Below are 8,436 nucleotides of genomic sequence, written 5' to 3'. Positions count from 1 at the left end.
TTATGTGGCATTTATTAATTATTTGTGTTTTGTCCGTAAATGTTTACTTTGTTATAGTTAAACGAAAAATAAAATAGATATACATGATGCATGCATATCTAGGATTTAATTATGCATTTAAGAATTAATTAAATTTAAAAAGGGAAAATCACAAAAATATGCATTTATCTTATTTTTCGTCATTTAAATGTGACATTGCGTGATTAATGTTTTGTCTTGTGTGTTAATGGTTGTTAAAGGGTGATTAATATTTTGTAAGGTTAATTTTGTTTTTTTTTATAATTAAAATTAGGAATTTAATAATTAGGAATAAAATTAGAAAATGAAAAGAGTGGAAAATAATAGGCAAAACGTATCTGGGCCAAGAATTTTAAACAAAAAATCAGGCCCAAAATCACAGCCCATACCCGCCCCAATCCAATCCAACTCAGGGGTAAACAAACGACGGCGTTTGGTCATTTTGCATCAAGGCCGTTGGATTAAATCAATCCAACGGTTGAGATCCCATACCCTTACCCGTAACCCCCTACCCGACCCATTGCCTGGGCTAACCTATACCCCAACTAAATTCAAACAACACCGTTCCCCTCATACGAATTGATCCAGGCCTTTGATCTCAGTTGATCTGACGGTCAAGATCAATCCACCCCACCCGTATATAAGTACTAAAACATACCCCACCCCCAAACCAAACACCCCCTGTCCTATTCATCGTCTCTTTCAAGAGACCAGATGAACCCCACCGTCCACCACCGTGCACCGCCCACCGGAAATCGCCTCACGGCGGTTCCGGTGGTCCAAATGACCCCATTTTAACAACATAACTTCCTCACAACATCCTCTTTCCGGATCTGGTGTTAGTTTCCCTCGAATCAGACCACATCGTCTCGAATCTTCGATCGAAGGTTGGTCTGAAAATCCAACTTTCTCCGATGGTCTCCAAATTAACACCATAGTCTCCCATGTCCATCCTCATCATGAACCTGTTAGTAGCATGGTTCGAATCTTCCTGGAACTGCTCGAATCTTCATTTGAAGATTCGAGTAAAACCTAACCCTACCCCAATGTACCCCAAACTCGCACCAGTCACTTTCCTAACCTCACTCGTAACCAAACCAAACTTGGTTTGGTTCAAATCTGCCCAGAAATGGTTGAGCCCTAAATCAAAGAATCAGAAACCCTAAAAAATTGAAATTGTGGAGTTTGCCCAAATTAAATGAGGGATTGAGGTCTAAGAGACTTTAATCGAGGTATTCTCAATTGAGAATACTTCGAATAAAGTCTATTCAGCCTCAAAAGGTCCGAATCCAAGTTGAACCTGTGTCCGTATAAATTTGAAGATTCAGAGGTATTTTTCCCACTTCTTTTTGTATCCTATGTGTATATTTTTGCTTGTTTCAGTAGTCTGTGTAATTTTCCTATCTGTTTATTTGATTCTGTCTCATACCCGCTTATTTGATCAAAGTATATCATTGTTTCTGTTTGTTGTGATTGTTCACAATGTGTGTAATCGACTCGATTAAGTTCGTCGATTAGTTGTTTTGTAAATTCTTGTTTCCGTTAATGCTGATTGTAACAACCTGTTTATCTATTTATAAACTGTTTGTTGAAATTATTGTAGATAGTCAGTTGATTAATACTCGTCAATTAAATCATTCTTGTTTGTAAATTAATAAGTTCGTCAAATGGATGTTGTGTATGTTGATTTATGGGCCGTAAGTTTCAGGGCATTGTCAATATACTGACAATGCTCCTGCATTCATGCTGATCTCAATTTCAGTTTAAATTGTTCTGTTGAGTTCTGTGTATTGTTAATATGTTTTTATGCAAGTTCAGTGTTCAGTCTGAATTTAGCCTTTGTCCATTAACTATTAGACATTTGGTATGTTGGATCAATTAGCTATTGCATTTCCCTGTTTAGCACAATCTGTGAGGATAGAATGTTTGTTTGATTTAGGAATTGGTTATTAGCTGCTAAACAGTTTAATTCAGATAAATTGTTAAGGTTTGGGCAGTTTTGGTCTGGGCAGTAATAACAGTAGGATTATAGGGGTATTTTGGGAATGAAACAGTAAGAACAATATGTTAGTATTAGTGTGTTATAGTGGAATGTTAATGGCTTTAATTTAATGGGATAATGGGAAACAAAAGGTAATGGAAGGGGCTGAAATTAAGGGAAAAAGGTATCCTTAGTGGTTTGGTCATTAGAAAATCAGCCTTAGTGTTATTTGAGTGGGGATTTCTGATTTTAAAAGGGAAAAGGGGTCCAGACAGTAGGCTGCTAAAGGGGGGGGCAGACTTGTATAAGAAGAGGGTTTAGGGACTGATTTTGGAGAACTGGACAGTGAAAGGGAAAAAAATCTGGAAGAAGAAGATAAAAAGAGGAGAACAAAAAATCTGAAAAAGAAAAGAGGAGATAGTTGAGAGAGATAAACTGAAAAGAACACTGAATTCTTTGCCTGGTTGAAAATTGCTCCAAATTGTTTATTTTTCCTTCCGGTTGTCTATGCTTTCTTGTTTAGTTATAAATTTATGAAAAATCACAAATCCTTGTATCTGGGAAGAATAGTTTAAGTTTTGGGTATTTGGAAGTTTGGTATAAGCTACTTTGGTCTTGGGGGTCCTGTTATTGCTGCTATTGTTTCGTTGCTGCTTCTACTCCTGCTGTTGCATTTTTCAGCTCACTTCATTTGTTCCATTTGCTGTAATCAGGTACATATCTGTAAACTCATGAAAAGCTTCAACATTGCAAGAAAATGAAGTTTGGAATTACAATTATGACTTCTATTTATTTAAATTTGTTAGTTTAAATTTCAGTTTTGTTTTAGTTGATTAATAAAGTATTATACTTGATATGATAAACTATTAGCCAATTGACCTTTCGAAGTAGTAATTTCTACGATAATCTTATTTATTTTGAAGTTTAGTGATGACATTTATTGTTTGAATTGTCGAGATAGGGAACATGGCATAAAATTGGCCATTAATTAAATCTTGTGATATTGTTAGCTAAGTGTAGAATAGTATGGAAATATCAAGAAACTACATTACTAGCCTATTTTGTCAAAATATCCGATTTTGTTTAAGGCTAGATGATGTTAGTTGTATTTTGTTCGTGTATGGTGTAATAACGGTTATGTGTATAACCAAAAGTTGAAAGGTGAATTGATATAATCCGTTACGTTTACAATGTTGGAATATTACGAACAATTCATGATGTATGTTTACGTTATATGTGATGTCGTCTTATTAAATCTATTGGTAGATTAGTTCTCTTTCTTAATAACAAATGGCCTAGTTATTTTGGGAATGCGATCAACTCAATTCTTAAAAAACAAAGTATAAAAATAATGTCAATGATTTTTACAAAAGGTAGAGTTAGTGTTTGCAAATAACTCGCATAGGTCGAGAATAAGAATTGGTTTGATTATATCTATTCCAAACTCAATCTTCGTAAGCAAAATTAACCAAATAATTATAACTTTGGACTAAAAAACAAGTAGATGAGAAGGAGATGGGATTTACGAATACGAATCGCCACATCTAAGTCAAAGATATACAAAAATAGAGTTCGCTTTAGATATAAATTCTTCGAAAACTATTAGTTTGTTTATCAAATTAATTCTTTTCCTAGTTTTGCATGCAATTCGCTTTTTGGGTATACAAATATTGTATTCACGATAAAAATGGTAGTTTTAGTTACACGTTGTTTTTTTTATATCACTAATTCTTTAAAATTTGAATAGTTTTGAGGTATATAATTCATACGAGTAAAATAAAACTTGCGTTCGACACATAATAAATTTTGAATTCTTTTCAAAAAATTGGAGACGTCCAAATCGGTGATTTCCCATGACTTTCATATAGATGGATGTAATAAACAATTTGTAAAGGATTTTATGTTACCATCAAGAATATTTTTGTGAAATTAGGGATACGTTCGCGTGGCCTAATTACATTTTTTAAAGGCAGTTCGGATTATGCGTTCGCGCAATTTTGAGCAAAAATTTTAATAAAAGGAGATTCGTCGGAGGATATTAAATTAATTTTGTATAACCCGAGATGTGCAGTTCACTATTTAATCATACAAGAGTGACGAATTGTTCTTAATTTTATTTTAATTTCGAACATAAGTTTTTTTTTAAAATATAAAAAATATTCTCAATCTTATTGTGTACACGTATGCGTGACACGATTCTTTATATTTATAAAAAATGTATAATACGAATATACGTGCGCGTGATTCGTTTCAAGGAAGGTCTATAATTCTAAACAATCTAAACAAAAGTGGAAATAAAATCAGGCAACAAGAAAAATATATTTAGTAAATCAAGATGATTAAGCTAAGTATTAAAAATAGTTAAGCGACCGTGCTAGAACCACGGAATTCGGGAATGCCTAACACCTTCTCCCGAATTAATAGAATTCCTTACTCGGATCTCTGGTTCGCAGAATGACAAACAGAGTCATATTCTCCTCGATTTGGGATTAAAACCGGTGACTTGGGACGCCATAAAATTCCCAGGTGGCGACTCTGAAATAAATAAACAAATCCCGTTTCGACTGTCCCTTAATTGGAGAATACTCCTTCGCACCCTCGCCGGGGCGGAAAAAGGAGGTGTGACACCAGGAAAACACCTCGAAGGTATGCGCAACCTCATCAGGTTTCCCATGACTCCCCTGAGCATCGCTATCCATCTCAGAACCCGCAATACTCTGTCGCTCCATATCAGTATGTTTTCCAGCCACCAAAACACCCCAGAAGGCGAGCGCGAGCATCACAAAATCTTCACCAGCTTCCACAAAATTTTCATGTACCCTATAACCCACATCCAGGCCAGAGGTATAGAGGGGAACAAAAGTTGAAAGATAATTTTACACCAATAGGAGAGTCCTATGCAAGTTTGTTTGAGAAATTAAAGCATTATGACATGATTGCACCTATTCCTCCAAATCATGTGGACCTACGTGCAAGAAGCTTTGACCCTTCTAAAAGGTGTGAACACCATTCCAATTCCCATGGGCATAATATTGAAAGCTGTCAAGATTTGAAAAGAGAAATAGAAAGGATGATCCAGGAAAACCTGATTGTGATCCAAGACAGTGACGCCCAGAATATCGCGCAGAATCCTTTACCTGCACATGATGATGCACACTTTATGGGGATGATGCCCGGTGACGTGGAGTATGAGAATCTTCTCGGGAACTTGTCGACTAAAATTGGGGAAGGCCATGGTGATTCTGATGAGGAAATTTGTGGCTAAATGTCAAGCTTAGCAATTGAAAAGTCATTCTCTCCTCATTAGGAAGGAATCTTGGTATCTTGTTTTGATGTTTTTCTACTATCTGGGTTATTTTAGGGTTGTCATCTAGATTTTATTTGTTTGAGTCAAACCCTTCTATCCCTCAATTCTATTTGTGTGAGTCTTGTATGTCTGTTCTGTTAACTTGAATTTTAGGTTGTTTGTCTTGTTGTCGAACCCTTTCTTCCTTTATTCAATAAAATACAATTTGTCCTTTTGTGTCATTCTATTCTTAGTTCTTTTCGCGCTAGTTCTAATAACATGACATGCATGCGAAAATTTTGGCATGATCTTAGGAACTGATTTAATCTGGAATTCGATAACTAAAAAAAATACTTTTGAGGATGAATAAAGATTTGGAATACTTTGGAACTAAGGTCGAGTAAAATTCACCTTCAAATCATTGTGAAGATCGAGTTTAAGGATGTTTAATCAATTGAAGTTTGTTGGAAAGTTTGTCACTAAGGGATGAAAAAATGTCTTGTGACCACGGCACACCAAGAAGACAGACATGTTCATCAATGTTGTGATCGCGAAAAGATACCACGTTTGACATTCTTGAGGTTGGGAGGCCCTTTTTCTGCTACCCAAACACTTTATATCCTTTGCTACCCCTTTTAAGCCTGTGTTATTTCTTTGACTACCCTCTTTTGGAATTAAGTTTAGAGTCAAAAAGAAAAAAAAGAAAAAAAATCCATGTCCCAAGAGTATAAACAGGGGTAATTCTTAGAAAGTTCAAAAAAAAAGAAGAAAAGAATTGTCAAAGGTCCATGCCCTCAAAAATAGAAGTTGGGACAAACAAAAAATAGAAGAAAAAAAAGAAAAGGAAAAAAAAGAGAAAAAAGAAAAAAGAAAAAAGAAGAAGAGAAACAGAAAGAAAGATGAAAAATAGTTTAGGTCAGATGTTTGAACTACGTTAGACCTGATTCCTTGAAATTAAGGATACACAAGCAGTCTCACGGTTCGGTCCAACCAAATAAGAATTTAGAAGAAAAAGAAAAAATAAGAAAAAATAGAAAAATCCAAAATCCCCAGCATTTAAAACTGGAGCAAAGATTTTATTTCATTTTTGAAAGAGTCGATTCCAAGAGTTGTAAGTCTACAACCCCTCATTTTGAGTTTTTTTTTAGCCTTCATGCCGACCTTTCTTTGCAACCCTATCCAAAATTCTTCCAAATAAAGACCTCTCTATATGCCTTCAAGAATGCCAAGAGACGCATGCAATGAGCAATAGTTGTCATATGACGTAGAACATCGCCGAGTTGCTCACAAAAAGAGAGAAAGAAAAAGAAAAAATGAGAGAGTCTTATTAATGAAAACCCTCACGGGCACTATAAGACGACGATAAGCAGAGATGAATAAATGAGAGCGACTTGTTGCCGAAAACCCTTCAGGCACTACTTGTCGAAAGTGAGTCGTGAAGCTGATGCGAAGAATTGGCATAAACAAGCCCGACTTCAAAGGTCATAAGAATGGTGAAAGGTAAGATTAGATTAGTTTGGTAGATCGGCCGTTAAGTCCAAAATGCATGTCATGATCATTAAGGCTAGTTATTGGGAAAAAAAGAATTCTTCCTTCTGTCCTTCCGACAGGGGCATTTCTTGTTAATACTTGTTTCTTTGCACCATTATGTCCTTCACTCTGAGTCAGTCCTTGTCAAAATAAGCAAGAAAAGATTTCAAAATCTGCTACCAGCTTTTCAGTTGCACAAAGTAAATTTAGCCAGCACACTCAGTTGTTACAGTTAACATGCCTTGAGGATTCATGAAAAAGCTCCCCCCTCCAAGACTCTTGTCAGCTTACTTGGCGCAAGCAAAGATAACTGGTGATTCTCTCTAACAGATAAATTGCTCAAAAAGCAGGAAGTCATTCAAGATATCGGAAAAGGTCACCTAAGCAAAGATCTCCGGTTGGGATAAGGTTGTTTGAGCTGCAAATACAAATGGTAATGGGTGTGAAACAATCAGAGTTGGTGTAGAACAAAAGTCTTTGAGATCGACTCAAGTTGATTGAGTAGAAGCCAAGTTGCCCAAGACTCAAGGCCACAAACAGACCACCATTTTCAAAACTGATAATTTTTTTTTGTATGAAACAGGAACAAAGCGGTACAAGAAAAATGATTCAAAAAGAGAAAAAATGAAAAAGAAAAAAAAACAAAAAAAGAGAAGAAAAAGGAAAGACGAGAGGAGTTGACAAAAGGAAGTTTCTCAAATCTTTGCCTTTATTTGTCTTGCTATTGTGCATAAAATCTTTCCATTTATCTTCACATTTTTCCTCCTAGGATAAAAAGTCCTAGTCTGATGGATTTTCCTCCCAATCAAAATCCTAGTCTGATGAACCTTCTCCTAGGATCAAAATCTTAGTCTGATGAATTTTTCTCCTAAGATATAAGACCAAGTCTGATGAACTTTCTCCTAGGATAGATGTCTTAGTATGATGAATTTTTCTCCTAAGATAGAAAACCTAGTCTGATGAATCTTCTCATAGGATCAAGATCTTAGTCTAATGAATTTTTTTCCTAAGATAGAAAACCTAGTCTGATGAATCTTCTCCTAGGATCAAGATCTTAGTCTGATGAATTTTTCTCCTAAGATAGAAGACCTAGTCTGATGAACCTTCTCCTAGGATCAAAATCTTAATCTGATGAATTTTTCTCCTAAGATAGAAGACCTAGTGTGATGAACTTTCTCCTAGGATAGATCTCTTAGTCTGATGAATTTTTCTCCTAAGATAGAAGACCTAGTCTGATGAATCTTCTCCTAGGATCAAGATCTTAGTTTGATGAATTTTTCTCCTAAGATAGAAGACCTAGTCTGATGAACTTTCTCCTAGGATAGATGTCTTAGTCTGATGAATTTTTCTCCTAAGATAGAAAATCTAGTCTGATGAATCTTCTCCTAGGATCAAGATCTTAGTTTGATGAATTTTTCTCCTAAGGTAGAAAACCTAGTCTGATGAATCTTCTCCTAGGATCAAGATCTTAGTCTGATGAATTTTTCTCCTAAAATAGAAAACCTAGTCTGATGAATTTTCTCCTAGGTAAACGTCTTAGTCTAATGAATCTTTCTCCTAAGATACCAAAAAAACAAAAAAAAAAAAAGAAAAGGACCTAGTCTGATGAATTTTCTCCTAG

The sequence above is a fragment of the Nicotiana tabacum genome, chromosome 20 (assembly GCF_000715075.1).
Source record: "Nicotiana tabacum cultivar K326 chromosome 20, ASM71507v2, whole genome shotgun sequence".
Classification (NCBI taxonomy): domain Eukaryota; kingdom Viridiplantae; phylum Streptophyta; class Magnoliopsida; order Solanales; family Solanaceae; genus Nicotiana; species Nicotiana tabacum.
This window is presented reverse-complemented; position numbering follows the sequence as displayed.